Source organism: Chiloscyllium plagiosum, unplaced genomic scaffold, assembly GCF_037043375.1.
Source record: "Chiloscyllium plagiosum isolate Xiang-an unplaced genomic scaffold, Cpla_swu_hap1 HiC_scaffold_39, whole genome shotgun sequence".
Classification (NCBI taxonomy): domain Eukaryota; kingdom Metazoa; phylum Chordata; class Chondrichthyes; order Orectolobiformes; family Hemiscylliidae; genus Chiloscyllium; species Chiloscyllium plagiosum.
Genome location: NW_028270177.1, coordinates 12,268,470 through 12,283,569, shown reverse-complemented (window position 1 = coordinate 12,283,569; position 15,100 = coordinate 12,268,470). Strand labels below are relative to the sequence as shown.

General features: G+C 41.3%; 1 protein-coding gene across 1 annotated transcript in view; it reads right to left on the bottom strand.

Moving 5' to 3' along the window:
• Window positions 1-15,100, bottom strand: part of wdr93 (WD repeat domain 93) — a 172,945-nt gene that overhangs the window by 36,711 nt on the left and 121,134 nt on the right. The gene's annotated exons all lie outside the window — the stretch shown is intronic.

Below are 15,100 nucleotides of genomic sequence, written 5' to 3'. Positions count from 1 at the left end.
GTCTCCAATTAATTACTGCCTTAGCTGTTGCTTCTAGCTACCCTTCGTCCAGCACTGAGGCAAGTCTCTGAGGAGTAGTTACAGGTTTAATGTCAACTGACTCTACATCTGACTCCCATGTCACATGCCAGGAATAGGAATCATTTTGATGAAAGAACAAGATCCCCTTCCACTGTGTCACTTCGAACAGATCACAGAAGAACAGCATTGAATGGATAAACCTTACAAGGACAGAGTGCTGGCTCTTACAGCCAAAGATTTCAACTGATGCAGTGGACTGGTTGGGCTGAAGGGCCTGTTTCCACACGGTAGGGAATCTAATCTAAATTATCTGAAGCTCTTTCCTTTTTGGAAGTCAATCATGTGAGGGAAATGAGTATTGGCAACCACCTCCCTCCCCCAACTCTGGCATTCTGTCTGAAACAAGACTTGATTTGGAGGAGCTGGTGTTGGACTGGGGTGGATAAAGTTAAAAATCACACAATACCAGGATATTGTCCAATAGGTTTATTTGAATAAGCCCATTGGACTATAACCTGGTGTTGTGTGATTTTTAACTTTGAAACAATTCTGACACAGTGCATATAGAACTTAACACTGCTTTAGCTTTACCAGAATTAGGATACTGCAAATTAAACTCCGCTCTGTAGCTGACAAACAGTGTGAGCAAATATTCTGTGCAATATAAAGGGAGGGTTACTCATATCAGAGCTGGCCTGTGAGTACTTAATAGGAGAGTTAAGTGCAGTTCGCTTGGAGCATGATCCAGGTCATGCCTGGCGATTGGAATGGAATCTTGAAAAAGTACACTTCAGATTTCCCTGCATTCACAACACCTACCTCAACAAGCAAAAAAAAAAGCACAAAAATGAAAGACTTTCACAATCCTGCAACTTCCCAAGGCAACTGAGTATTTTTGAAGTGTGGTCACTGTTGGAATGGGGACCAGTTTGCTCAAGCTCCTACAAAAAGCAATGTGATGACCAGATACCATGTTTAATTATACTGCTTGGAGGTTAAATTCTAGTGAAGGTATTGGGAATAGGTTTCCTGCTCTTTTTGAAAGTAGTGCCATGGACTTTTTTTACATCTAGCTAAGAGGACAGACAGAGTCTTGGTTGAACATCTCTTCCAAAATATGGCACCTCTGACAGTGTAGCAATCACTTCATACTCAGCTGGAGACTCAGCTCCAATCTCTGTGTCAAGTCCTGAACTGTGACTTGAAGCACAAGGTTCTGAAACAGACAAGACAATTCCACCAATTACTGAGTCATAAGCGACACAGAAAAAGAAAAGCGCAAAATAAAAATCTCACAACAACAAAATTTTCTGCCTTAACACTTCCAACTCGAACTTTCATGAACTGATCTGCTTCAAGCAATTTATACAATTTGTAACTTGTCTTCAAGGTGCTGTAGCTTCGGGAGTGCTGGTTCAATTTAGACGCATTTAAAGGCTAATTGAACACATCTATTTTCACAAAGTGCATTAAGCAGTCAAGAAAGCAGTATTTGTGAATTTATTTAATTCTGCCTCCCATCTCCTCTCCTTCTCCTCTGCTAAATCTACTGGGTGCTTGCTATGGCAGTCCTACAAGAGTTTAATGTAGAATTTATTATCTCAATCAACTGATTAATCTCTGTCAGGGGATGACACTTTGCAAATTACTGGGTTAACATGCTTACGATCAGCAGCTCAAAAGAAAACGCTTGTATTAATATGCCATCTTTAATATGTCGCAATCTCTGGACGTCCAAAAGTACTTTACAGCCAGATTCTGACAAGAAATCAACATTGTAATGTAGGAAGCATGGCTGTCCATTTTCATACAGTAAGATTCCAAAAATAGAAATGTGATAATGATCAGAGAAACTCTGTGAAAGATGCTGATTGAAGAATAAATACTGGCCAGCACACCAGAATACTCTTCTTCTTTGAAGTAATGTCAAGGGATAGGTATGCACCACAGGGAAAGAGGTCTAACTGGGGGAAAGGCAATTACAATATGATTAGGCAGAAGGAAACTGAGGGGATAGACATTCTTGAATGTGGAGCTTATTCAAGGAACAGCTACTGCAGGTCCTTGATTAGTATATACAGGGAGATAGTTGTCGATAGAGGGAGCTATGGTTTAGATTAGATTCCCTATGCCATGGAAACAGGCCCTTTGGCACAACAAGTCCATACCGATCCTCAGAAGAGTAACCCACCCAGGCCCATTCCCCTATCCGATATTTACCCCTGACAAATGCACCTAACACTCTGGGCAATTTAGCATGGCCAGTTCTCCTGACCTGCACATCTTTGGATTGTGGGAGGAAACCCACGCAGACACGGGGAGAATGTGCAAACTTCACACTGACAGTCGCCCGGGGTGGGAATCAAACCCAGATCCCTGGCACTGTGAGGCAGCAGTGCTAACCACTGAGCCACCATGTCGTTTACTAAAGACGTTGACACTCTTGTCAAGACGAAGGCTTGTGTGAGGATGAGACATGAAGGCTCAGTTAGGGGGATTGAGAGTTATAAATTAGCCAGAAAAGATATAAAGAGAGGGCTAAGAAGAGCCAGGAGGACACATGAGAAGTTATTGGCAGATAGGATCATGAAAAACCCTAAGGCCTTCTATAAGTATATCAGGAGCAAAAGAATGACTAGAGTAAGATTAGGGCCAATCAAAGATAGTAATGGAAAGTTGTGTGTGGAATCTGAGGACATGGGGAAGTGCTTAATGAATACTTTTCATCAGTATTCACATTGGAAAAGGACAATGTTAGTGCGAAGACAGAGATACAGGCTACAAGATTACATGGGATTGAGGTTGACAAAGAGGAGGTTTCAGCAATTTTGGAAGATCTGAAAATAGATAAAACCCCTGAGCTGGATGGGATTTATCCTCGGATTCTCTGGGAAGACAGGGAGAAGATTGCAGAGCCTTTGGCTTCAATCTTTATGTCATCATTGTTGACAGGAGTAATGGCAGAAGACTGGAGGAAAGCAAATGTTGTTCCCTTGTTTAAGAAGGGGAGTCAGGACAACTCTGGTAATTATAGGCCAGTGAGCCTTACTTTGGTTCTGGGTAAAATGTTGCAAAATGTTGTAAGAGATAGGATTTATAATTATCTGGAATAGAATAATGTGATTAAGGATAGTCAACATGGTTTTGCAAAGGATACGTCATGCCTCATTAACCTTATTGAGTTCTTCGAGTGGGTGACAAAACAGGTGGATGAAGGTAAGGCATTGATGTGACATATATAGACTTCAGTAAGGCATTTGATAAGGTTCCATATGATAGGCTACTGCACGAAATATTGAATTTCAGGATTGATGGTGATTTAATGGTTTGGATCAGAAATTGGCTAGCTGAAAGAAGATAGAGTGTGGTGCTTGATTGGAAATGTTCATCTTGGAGCTCAGTTACCAGTGGTGTGCCGTAAGGATCTGTTTTGGGGCCACTGCTGTTTGTCATTTTTATAAATGATCTAGATGTGGGCGTAGAAGGATGGGTTATTAAATTTGCAGATGACATTAAGGTAGGCAGAGTTCTGGATAGTGCCAAAGGATGTTGTGTGTTACAGAGGGACATAGATAAGATGCAGAGCTGGGCTGAGAAGTGGCAAATGGAGTTTAATGCAGAAAATTGTGAGGTAGTTCACTTCAGAAGAAATAACAGAAATGCAGAGTACTGGGCTAATGGTAAAATTCTTGGCAGTGTAGATGAATAGAGAGGTCTCGGCGTCCAGGTGCTCCTTGAAAGTTGCCACCCAGGTAGATAAGGTTGTTCAGAAGGCATATGGTGTGTTGGCGTTTATTGGTAGGGAGATTGAGTTTCGGAGCCAAGAGGTCATGCTTCAGCTGTACAAGGCACTGGTAAGGCCACAACTGGAGTATTGCGTGCAGTTCTGGTCATTGCATTATAGGAAGGATGTGGAAGCTTTGGAAAGGGTTCAGAGGAGGTTTACTAGGATGTTGCCTGTTATGAGAGAGAATTCATGTCCCACCCAACATCAGTATGGCACTGGTTTTCCAGTCCAGGTTTTCTGTTAATGTATCTGGAATGGGATTTGAACCCAAGACTTCCCTGTATCAGAAGTAAAACCTCTATCCATTGAGCAATAGGTAAGAACCTGACTTGACATTGCATAGGAGCTTGAGGGCTAAGGTTACCATTCTGCACTTCAAGCAGTGAGAATACACTTACATGCAGCAGCAGTGAGTGGAAGGTTACAACAGTTCTTTGGTCCATTCTCTCTGTGAGTATGGCTCCCTGCTCTGGGGAACCATGTCACAGAAATTAGCTCAACATTCCATCTGATGATCCACCCATGTTCTCCACCCATGTTCAGGCCCTAACTCCAGAGTTATAAGGGATGTCTTGCCCTACCATTTTTAATCAATATCGGAATCAAATATTATGAGGTAAAGGCAGAAAAGTGGAATTGGGGATTCTCAAATCAGCCATGATCTCATCGAATGGGTCAGCAAACTCAATGAGCTGAACTGCCAAATTCTGCTCCTATATCTTCCAGTCTTATGGTCTACCCAGCTATCAGCAATCTGTGAGAATTGGAGAAGACCATTGGTTTCATACCTTGTCCAACTTTACTCTCCTATTGAAGTCAATGGAGAGTTAATGTTGTGGAATATGTGTCGTGTTAGGTTTAAAGATGAGATCTTCAAACCAAACCGTTAAGGATTCATTAGACATGACAATGAGCAAGTGAAGTAAAGTGGACAAGAGCATGAAAAACAGACCTGGTGTAAAAAAGACAGTCTGTTTTGGCTGTGGGATAACCGTATAATCTCGATTGTCCATGAGAGCCATTTTCTTATGTAGTTAACACTGTAGCCACTTGGAAATGTTTCTGCACAATAGAATGTCTGGAAAAGTACTCAAAGTATTTGGAAATAGTGAGACATGACCAGAATAGTATTAATATCAGGAACTTGGTCCCACTTGTAGGACATTCCCCATTGGACAGTGGTCCGTGAGACCGCGAATTTCCCATCTTAATGCGTCCATGACAGCTGGACATTCCCAGCGGACTGAGGTGTGTGAGACTGGGACATTCCGATCGGATAGGGGTCTGTGAGATCAAGACATTCCCCATTGCACTGGGCTCCACGAGACTGGGACATTCCCATCAGATTGTGGTCTGTGAGACTGGGACGTTCTGATCGGATAGGGGTCTGTGAGATTGAAACATTCTGACCAGGTAGGGGTCTATGAGATTGGGACATTCCCCATTGCACTGGGGTCCATGAGACTGGGACATTCCCATCAGATTGGAATCTGTGAGACTGGTACCAGTGTTGTGATCCAGTGCCTTGGAAACTGAGATAGATCTCTGAGTGCCAGCCATTACCCAGGAGACCCTGATGGGAAAAGGCAGCAGGACTCACTTGTTGAACATGTCTAAAGTAGTTTGAGCTAATAGACTCCCCCATTAGTTTGCATGTATCTAAAGTAGATTAAGTTATTAAGTTTGGTTATATGATCAGACGTTAACAAACTTGCTAGGCACTGTCAGCCTAATAATACAGCATGTAAAACTAATGTTCCATACAAACCTGTGGGTTCCCTCTATGGCAAATTAACCTAAATAACACATCAATATCATTAACTCTTAAGTATCCTCTCAAATGGTCCTGAAAGGCCCTCAGGATAGGCAAAAAAAATATTGACCTACTTCACATCCTGAAAACCAATATCATCGATACCAGCATTTTTGTGTTCCAATGAGGTTCCAACCCAACAATGAACTCTCAACCTTAATTGTCAGGCCTTTCCATGGCCTCATGCTTGCACTCTGTGTAATCTATTCCGGCCTCACAACCCTCCAAGTTATCTGTGCTCATCTGATTCTGATCCTTGAGGTTTGCCAATTGTAATCGTTCCGTCATTGGTGGCAGTATCTCCAGCTGCCTCAGTCCAACTCTCTGGAATTCCTTCCTTGAACATCTCAACATCAACCTTTAAGATACTCCTTCAAGATTATCTCTGTGACCAAGTTTTTAGGCATCTGTCCTGATGCCATTGCATTTGGCCCAGTATCAAATGTTATAATGTTCCTGGTTGATGTTATACAATACATTAAAAACATGAGCACATACAAGTTGCTGTTAATATTAAACAACGGCATCAAAAAAACTAAGTTACATAAGTTCACACAAAAAAGTAATTTGCACGTTATTGAATTACTTTGTGAGATATCCTGAAAATGTAATTGCAGTTGCTAAGCCCTGTTAGACCTTGAGGTGAGTCAAATGTAGTCTGTCAAGTTTAAATTGCTTATTTGCACTCAAGCACTCTACAGCACAGAATATCTAATTGTTCAATTTTTCTTAAAATATATTTATCTAATTAAATATTATCATAAAAAGGAAAAGGTGGCAAAAATAGCAGTAATGTTTGAAATATTTATGCACAGGACACAATTCAATTCCAATAATCTCTTGCTTTATGAATGGCTTATTATATGAGATTAATAAATGTACAATTATAGCAGGAGGTAAGACTCCATTAATTCCAGTAGTCATGCTTTTTTTTCAAATGAACTATGACATGCTCACCAGTTTTCACCTTTATCTCTCCTGAAAGCGATTGACTCCTGCTGAGCTATAATTTCACAAGGCATTTGGCTCCTCAAAGACCATTGTCTAACTGTAAACCGAGAGAATTAGTTGTGTTCTATCTTACCATGTAGAGTAATGTTTTTCTCCTCATCCTAGACAAAGACCATAAAAAACAATTGTAAAACTATACACAGCATTAAGTGCAACAGCTAAATTAGCAAAGAACAACACAGGCTTGTCAACCATTGGTTTATTTGCCTCAGTTCCAGAGTCAGAAAGTGACAAGTCACTGCAAGGAAATTGCAGAGCAGTTTTTCAATGTAAACACACAATATTATGTGGAGAAAATGAGTGCTATTATGGCAAAAGAATCACATTATTCACGCGTGATTATGTGTTGGCAAAGTACGATGACAATCTTTTATCCTATGTGTATTTTTAGATCTAACCCTATCTAGTTACAATGTGTCACGATGTGCTCCAATTATTTCTAAATGCTTTCCCTGCACTGACATTAGGTCTCAGTTCCACCAACCTGAAGATGTTTGATTCACCTTCAATGAGTGAACTAAGGTTCTCCATCCATCAGTCATTTGTAGCCATTGGGCATTGGGACACCTGTCACAAACAGGTGCTCGGTGCTGAAGAATTGTACTGCATGCACTCTAAAGTTAATTACAGTCTTGGATTGTAAATAAAGAGGCACAAAAAATGAGGAAGGCTTGCAATGATATAACACTTTCTTTTTGGTTCAGGCTGCCCCAAAACCCCATGCTTCTGAAATTGGAGAAAATGTCTTAATCAATTTTCATAAGTTGCCATAGGCTACAATTGATAACAAGCAGATCACTTGCTTTAGAGATGCTGTTGATGGTTAAATATTGAGCAGGACACAAGAAGGGAATAAGATGGCATTTTATATCTGCCTTTTCTGTTAAAGTCCTAATCAAGACCCAGATGAGGAGAATGAGGTTAATCAGCTGTCTGTGGCAACCGTAGCAAAGCATCTGAATCCTTACATCCCTAACTTTTGAAAATAGGCTAGTTCCTGAATCATGCTTGGAAAACTCTGTGAACATTTCACTTTAGATCCTCCAGCTGAGATATTTGTATCATCGATAGTCACAGGTGAGGTGCCGGAAGACTGGAGGTAGGCTAACATGGTGCCACTGTTTAAGAAAGGTGGTAAGGACAAGCCAGGGAACTATAGACCAGTGAGCCTGACCTCAGTGGTGGGCAAGTTGTTGGAGGGAATCCTTTGGGACAGGATGTACATGCATTTGGAAAGGCAAGGACTGATTAGGGATAGTCAACATGGTTTTGTGCGTGGGAAATCATGTCTCACAAACTTGATTGAGTTTTTTGAGGAAGTAACAAAGAAGATTGATGAGGGCAGAACAGTAGATGTGATCTATATGGACTTCAGTAAGGCGTTCGACAAGGTTCCCCATGGGAGATTGATTAGCAAGGTTAGATCTCATGGAATACAGGGAGAACTAGCCATTTGGATACAGAACTGGCTCAAAGGTAGAAGACAGAGGGTGGTGGTGGAGGGTTGTTTTTCAGACTGGAGGCCTGTGACCAGTGGAGTGCCACAAGGATCGGTGCTGGGCCCTCTACTTTTTGTCATTTACATAAATGATTTGGATGCGAGCATAAGAGGTACAGTTAGTAAGTTTGCGGATGACACCAAAATTGGAGGTGTAGTGGACAGTGAAGAGGGTTACCTCAGATTACAACAGGATTTGGACCAGATGGGCCAATGGGCTGAGAAGTGGCAGATGGAGTTTAATTCAGATAATTGCGAAGTGCTGCATTTTGGGAAAGCAAATCTCAGCAGGACTTATACACTTAATGGTAAGGTCCTCGGGAGTGTTGCTGAACAAAGAGGCCTTGGAATGCAGGTTCACAGTTCCTTGAAAGTGGAGTCGCAGGTAGATAGGATAGTGAAGAAGGTGTTTGGTATGCTTTTCTTTAGTGCAGGAGTTGGGAGGGCATGTTGTGTCTGTACAGGACATTGGATAGGCCACTGTTGGAATATTGCGTGCAATTTTGGTCTCCTTCCTAGCGGAAAGATATTGTGAAACTTGAAAGGGTTCAGAAAAGATTTACAAGGATGTTGCCAGGGTTGGAGGATTTGAGCTACAGGGAGAGGCTGAACAGGCTGAGGCTGTTTTCCCTGGAGTGTCCGAGACTGATGGGTGACCTTATAGAGGTTTACAAAATTATGAGGGGCATGGATAGGATAAATAGACAAAGTCTTTTCCCTGGAGTCCAGAACTAGAGGCACAGGTTTAGGGTGAGAGGGGAAAGATATAAAAGAGACCTACTAAAAGAGGGGCAACTTTTTCACACAGAGGATGGTACGTGTATGGAATGAGCTGCAAGAGGAAGTGGTGGAGGCTGGTACAATTACAACATTTAAGAGTCATGATTCGGAGATGCCGGTGTTGGGCTGGGGTGTAGAAAGTTAAAAATCACACAACACCAGGTTATAGTCCAACAGGTTTAATTGGAAGCACACTAGCTTTCGGAGCGATGCTCCTTCATCAGGTGATTGTGGAGGGCTCGATCGTAACACAGAATTTATAGCAAAAATTTGCAGTGTGATGTAACTGAAATTAGACATTGAAGAATTGATTGTCTGTTAAGCCTTTCATCTGTTAGAATACAGTGATAGTTTGACTTCTTTCATGTGTAAATCACAAAACCCTTTTTTTTAAAGTTGCATTCTCGGGTTAGCTGTTAACAATGGTGATAGCTAGACAATGTGTTGAAGGTGTTAGCCCCCTGTGTTCTCTGTCTATGACCTGATGTTTAGATTGATTCCAATCTAAAAAGTGAAATAACAGAGTTTTACATAAATTCATGCAGTTTTTGAGCTCAGAGTTCGACATGAATCTATGTGGTTTTTGAGCAAAGTGCAATGTAACTTCGTACCAAAATAATTCACCGCACACAATATATATGTGTGCATGTGGGTCTTTGTCTGTCTGTCTGGGGTGGGGGTTGTGAGTGTGAGAAAGTGTGTGTGTGTGTGTGTGTAGTGAGTGCAGAGTGTCTTAAGTCTGTGAGGGGGTGCATGTGTGGGTGTCTGTGTATGCGTCTGTGTGTATCTGTGTCCGTGTGCATGTGAGAGTGTGTGTGTGTGTGTGTAGGAATATCTGTGTGTGTGTGTGTGTGTGTGTAGTGCAATGGTGATCACCTGTAATGTGACATGAACCCAAGGTCCCGGTTGAGGCCCTCCCTATGGGTACCGAACTTAGCTATCAGCCTCTGCTCAGCCACTTTCCTCTGCTGCCTGTCCCGAAGTCCACCTTGGAGGATGGTCACCCGAAGGTCCGAGGCTGAATGTCCTGGACCACTGAAGTGTTCCCCAACTGGGAGGGAACCCTCCTGTCTGTTGATTGTTGTGCGGTGCCCATTCATCCGTTGTCGTAGCCTTTGCTCAGTTTCCCCAATGTACCATGCCTTTGGGCATCCCTGCCTGATGAATCACCTGAAAGCTAGTGTGCTTCCAATTAAACCTGTTGGACTATAACCTGGTGTTGTGTGATTTTTAACATTTAAGAGGCATTTGGATGGGTATATGAATAGAAAGGTTTTGGAGGGATATGGGCCGGGTGCTGGCAGGTGGGACTAGATTGGGTTGGGATATCTGGTCGGCATGGACGGATTGGACCAAAGAGTCTGTTTCCATGCTGTACATCGCTATGACTCTATGACTCAGCCTTATTATAACCCTAGGGTTAACTTCCTAATTTTAAAATCTCAATGTCTATTTAAGACTGGCAACATTAATTTGTTCTGATGTCTTCTGTGAAATTAAGAGGTGACAAAGGACTTAAAGAATGATTTATGGAATGTCTTAGATTACTTCTTAGAATCATGGAATCCTGATGATGTGAAAGCAGGCTATTCAGCCCAACATGTCTACACTGGCCCTCCAAACAGCATCCCACTCCCTTACTCCATCCTAGTAATTCCCATGGCTTAGCCTGCACGCTATGGGCAATTTAGCGTGGCTAATGAACCTAACCTTCACACCTTTGGACTGTGGGACAAAACTAGAGCACCCAGAGGAAACCCGCGCAGACACGGGAGAATGTGTAAACTCCACACTGACAGTTGCCTGAGAGTGGAATTGAACCCGGGTCCCTGGCACTGTGAAGCAGCAATGCTAACCACTGAACTGCCATGCTGCTCTTTATGCAAGTAAATAATAATTATATGTATGCTGGATAATCTAAAATATTGTGTTTCAGCAAGAAAAGGTACAACATAAGAAAGCAGTGACTGCAATCAAATTAGTGCAGGGAGACTTCAGGGATTCTACCATAGTACTTGAATTATCAATTTCAATGGCAAACGGTGTACTAAAGCAATTTAATGAACAAACAGTATGCTGGAAACCGTACAGTACAGCTCTGTCAAGGTTATGCAGTATTATGCAGGGTTGAGCACCATTATTTTCTAATTAAGGGGTATTGGATTGAAAAGTAATCTTTTTTCACAGATGCTGCTTGATCTGAAGTTCTTCTTTGACTTAGCCAGGTGACATCTTAATTTATTTCTGATCCTCATACTATAAAAGGTAATATACACATATTGGAAAGGTTACATAGAGGAACATACACATTTTTGTGTTGGGGTCATTATATCTGTCTTTACATACGTCAAATTCCAGAAGTCACTCAGTTATGGACACAAAGCAATTTAATGTTGCAGGCTATGGCCTGAAATGTTTATATTCTGACCATTACAGTTTCCTTTGCAAGTGAGTAAACTCCAAGTTACTTTAGCTTGCACTTAATCAACATCAGTTAGATATTGTACTGTTAAATGGATATGCATCAACATTCAAAGAATAACACATTCTGCATTGATTCGGAGATGCCGGTGTTGGACTGGGGTGTAGAAAGTTAAAAATCACACAACACCAGGTTATAGTCCAACTGGTTTAATTGGAAGCACACTAGCTTTCGGAGCGACGCTCCTTCAGGTGATCATCTGATGAAGGAGCGTCGCTCCGAAAGCTAGAGTGCTTCCAATTAAACCTGTTGGACTATAACCTGGTGTTGTGTGATTTTTAACTTTGTACATTCTGCATTGTATTCTATAATGCTACCACCTTCATAAATTAAAATGCCATTAATGTATCATGAATCATACCGTAGATCCAATTATAAGAAGGTCTGGAGACTTTCCGTTACAAAGGTATGATGAAACGTATTTTAAAAAAAGAAAAAGAGTAATTTCCAAGCTATAAACAGCAAAGATGTGCTTTCATACAAACTTCAGTAATCACACTTAAAAAGACACATGAATAAAAATATCTTTCTGATCATTTTCTTAGATTTCCTTTGGTTATCTGTTATGTTATAAACATAATATATAAAACAAACATTGAATTTTGAGACTTCACTTCTAATTGGTCATCAGCTTGCGTGTAACACCCTCACCTCTGAGTGACTAGGTTCTGTGTTCCAGTTTGACTCCAGGATGTAAATCCACGAAAATCCAGACGGACACTCTGGTACAATACTGTGGATTGCTGGAGGTGTTGTCTCTCAGATGAGGTATTAAACTGTGCCTTTGTCAATCTTTCAGATGGTGTGCTATTTAGAAGAACACCAGTGAAGTTTTCCCTGTTGACATGTCCAATGTTTATACAGCAACCAGCAGCACAAATATACATTAACTGCTCATTATCACATTGCTGTTAATGAGAGTCTCCTACACTCAAATTGGCTTTTGTGTTTTTTCGAAATTCATTCATGGGATGAGGGCATCACTGGCCAGGCCAGCATTTATTGCCTATCCTTAATTGCCCGGAGGGCAGTCGAGTCAACCACCTTGTTGTAGGTCTGGAGTCACATGTAGACCAGACAAGGATAGCAGTTTCCTTCCCTAAAGAACATTAGTGAACCAGATGAGTATCTCCTGACAATCAACAATGGATTATTGTCATCATTACACTCTCAACTCTAAATATTTATTGAATTCAAATTCCACAATCTGTCATGATAGGACTTGAACCTGGGTCTCCAGAATACTACCTGGGTTAACAGTCCAGCAATAACACCACAAGGCTATTGCCTCCTTGTTCCTTTTATGAAAAGTGACTACCCTTCAAGAACATTGGCTTTGAGACATCCAGTGGTTTTGAAAGCTGCTTTATTCATTTTTTTTCCCCAATTGACCTAAAGTAGTGTAATTTGCAGGATTAAAGGAACATGTTGTTTATTATCTCATAACTTTGATTTGGCTTGTGTTGCCTTTGAAGATGTATGACACAGGCTGTATTTTTATGATATGCTTCAGTATTGAACAGGTCAGCTTTTTATCGACAGAACAATGTATTTTTCTAAAATGATTCAGCTTTGTTCCTTGTATAAAAGGTTTTGCAGCAAAAGTAAAGTAAATGTATTGGTGGCTGGCTTAAAGATAGCTATTATTGGCTCTCCCATTATCCAGCATTTCAATACTCAGTGAGAGCACAGTTCTGCAGAAGATTACTTCTTCAAAGATAACTTGTGTTTACTTACCACAAAGTCATGCTTCAAGAAAGATGATATTTGATAAATCTAACTTGCATAGTTCCCAGAAAGAACAATATTCATCACAAGATCACCCATTTTGAAAATCTTTGAATTATTTGTCACCTAATATTTTCTGCTCAAATCTTCAGCCTAGTGATCCAACAGCCCTCAATCAACATGCAAAGCTTTCTCTCTCAATCATGAAGCTGCTGATTTTGCTGTATTTCATCATAGGTATGGGTTTGGAGATTCAATGCTGCTGTTTTTAAACAAAGAGGAATCTCCATTTCTCATGCCTTCACCCATGTGTATCCAGCTTGCTTTGGCCAAAACAAGGTTGAATAGGCACACATGCTATGTCCTGTTTCTGATGACTGAAGAGGAAGATGATGATGTAGAGCCAAAATGGCTCCCATCCATACTACTTCCCTTGCCTCACCCTCCCAACACCACCACTGTTTCTCTGTTGTTCCAACACCACCCATTTCCCCAGCTCCCATTCTACAGTGGAAAATTTGTACAATGAAAAGACGATGGCAATTCAACATTATAGGTCTTCAACCCTGTCTCCTCAGTTCCCACAAAGGACATAAACATTTTTTGGGTGTTTGTGAAGAAATGTTCACTCCAAAACCCTCAAAATTGAAATGGTTCATCCTACTCAGCACTCATTCATCTTTCAATTTATAGAGTTTTACAATCATTATGCTTAATTTATCACATTTCCTCTTCTATTTGCCTTGGTTGGCTAATCATACTACAAGCCTTGGATTTCCATCAAGATTTGTGGTTTCAGAAACAAAATGTAACACACACAATTAATTGGTCCCACTAATTTTCAGTTTTTCATAGAATCCCTACAGTTTGTCCCAACAAATCCACACCGACCCTCCGAAGAGTAACCCACCAAGACCAATTCCCCTACCCTATTACTCTACATTTACCCCTGACTAATACACCTAACCTACATGCCCCTGAACACTACGGGCAATTTAGCATGGCCAATTCACCTAACCTGCACATCTTTGGGTTGTGGGAGAAAACCAGAGCACCCAACGGAAAACCACTCATACACAGGGAGAATGTGCAAACTCCACACAGACAGTCGCCCGAGATTGGAATCCAATTCGGGTCCATGGCACTGTGAGGCAACAGTGCTAACCGCTGAGCCACCGTGAGGGAAATTTCTTCCAAAAGAAAAAGCAATGGTTTAGCACCGTATGCTTTCACCTTTTCAAATCTAGGTTCAAATTTAATCTTACTTTTTTACCGACGCACAATAGAAAGCATCCAATCTAAGTGTATCACAGTGTGGTACAGCAACTGCTCTTCTCAAGACTGCAAGACTACAGGGAGTTGTGAACACAGCCCAGTCCATCACACAAGCCAGCATTTCATCCATTCTCTCCATCTATACTTCCCGCTGCCTCGGAAAGCAGCCAACATAATCAATAACCCCTCCTACCCCAGTTATACTCTCTTCCACCCTCTTCCCATCAGGCAGACAACATAAAAGTCTGAATACATGTACAAACAGATTCAAGAACAGCTTCTTCCGCACTGTTATCAGACTTTTGAACAAAACTCTCAAATGTTAATATTGATCTCTCTGTCTGCATCTTCTCTGTGGCTTTAACACTGTATTCTGCACTCTACTCCGCTCACCCTGATGCACTTTGAATGGTACAATCTGCCTTTATAGCACACAATGCAACACTTTTCGCTGTATCTCAGTACATGTGACAACAATCAATCAAACAAACAAATTGCACTTGGGGGCAATCCTGCACTCTATGGTGGGTTCGGTGTCCCAGGTGAAATAAAAAACAGAGGAAGTGAGAGCTGCAGTAGACAAATCAGCCTGTTGAGCCTGCTCCACCATTGAATATGATCATGGCTGATCTCATATCAGTCTCAACCCCACTTGATCAGAAGTTGTTCTCGTAGTGAGGTGAAAGTTTTCATTTTCTCTTGAAT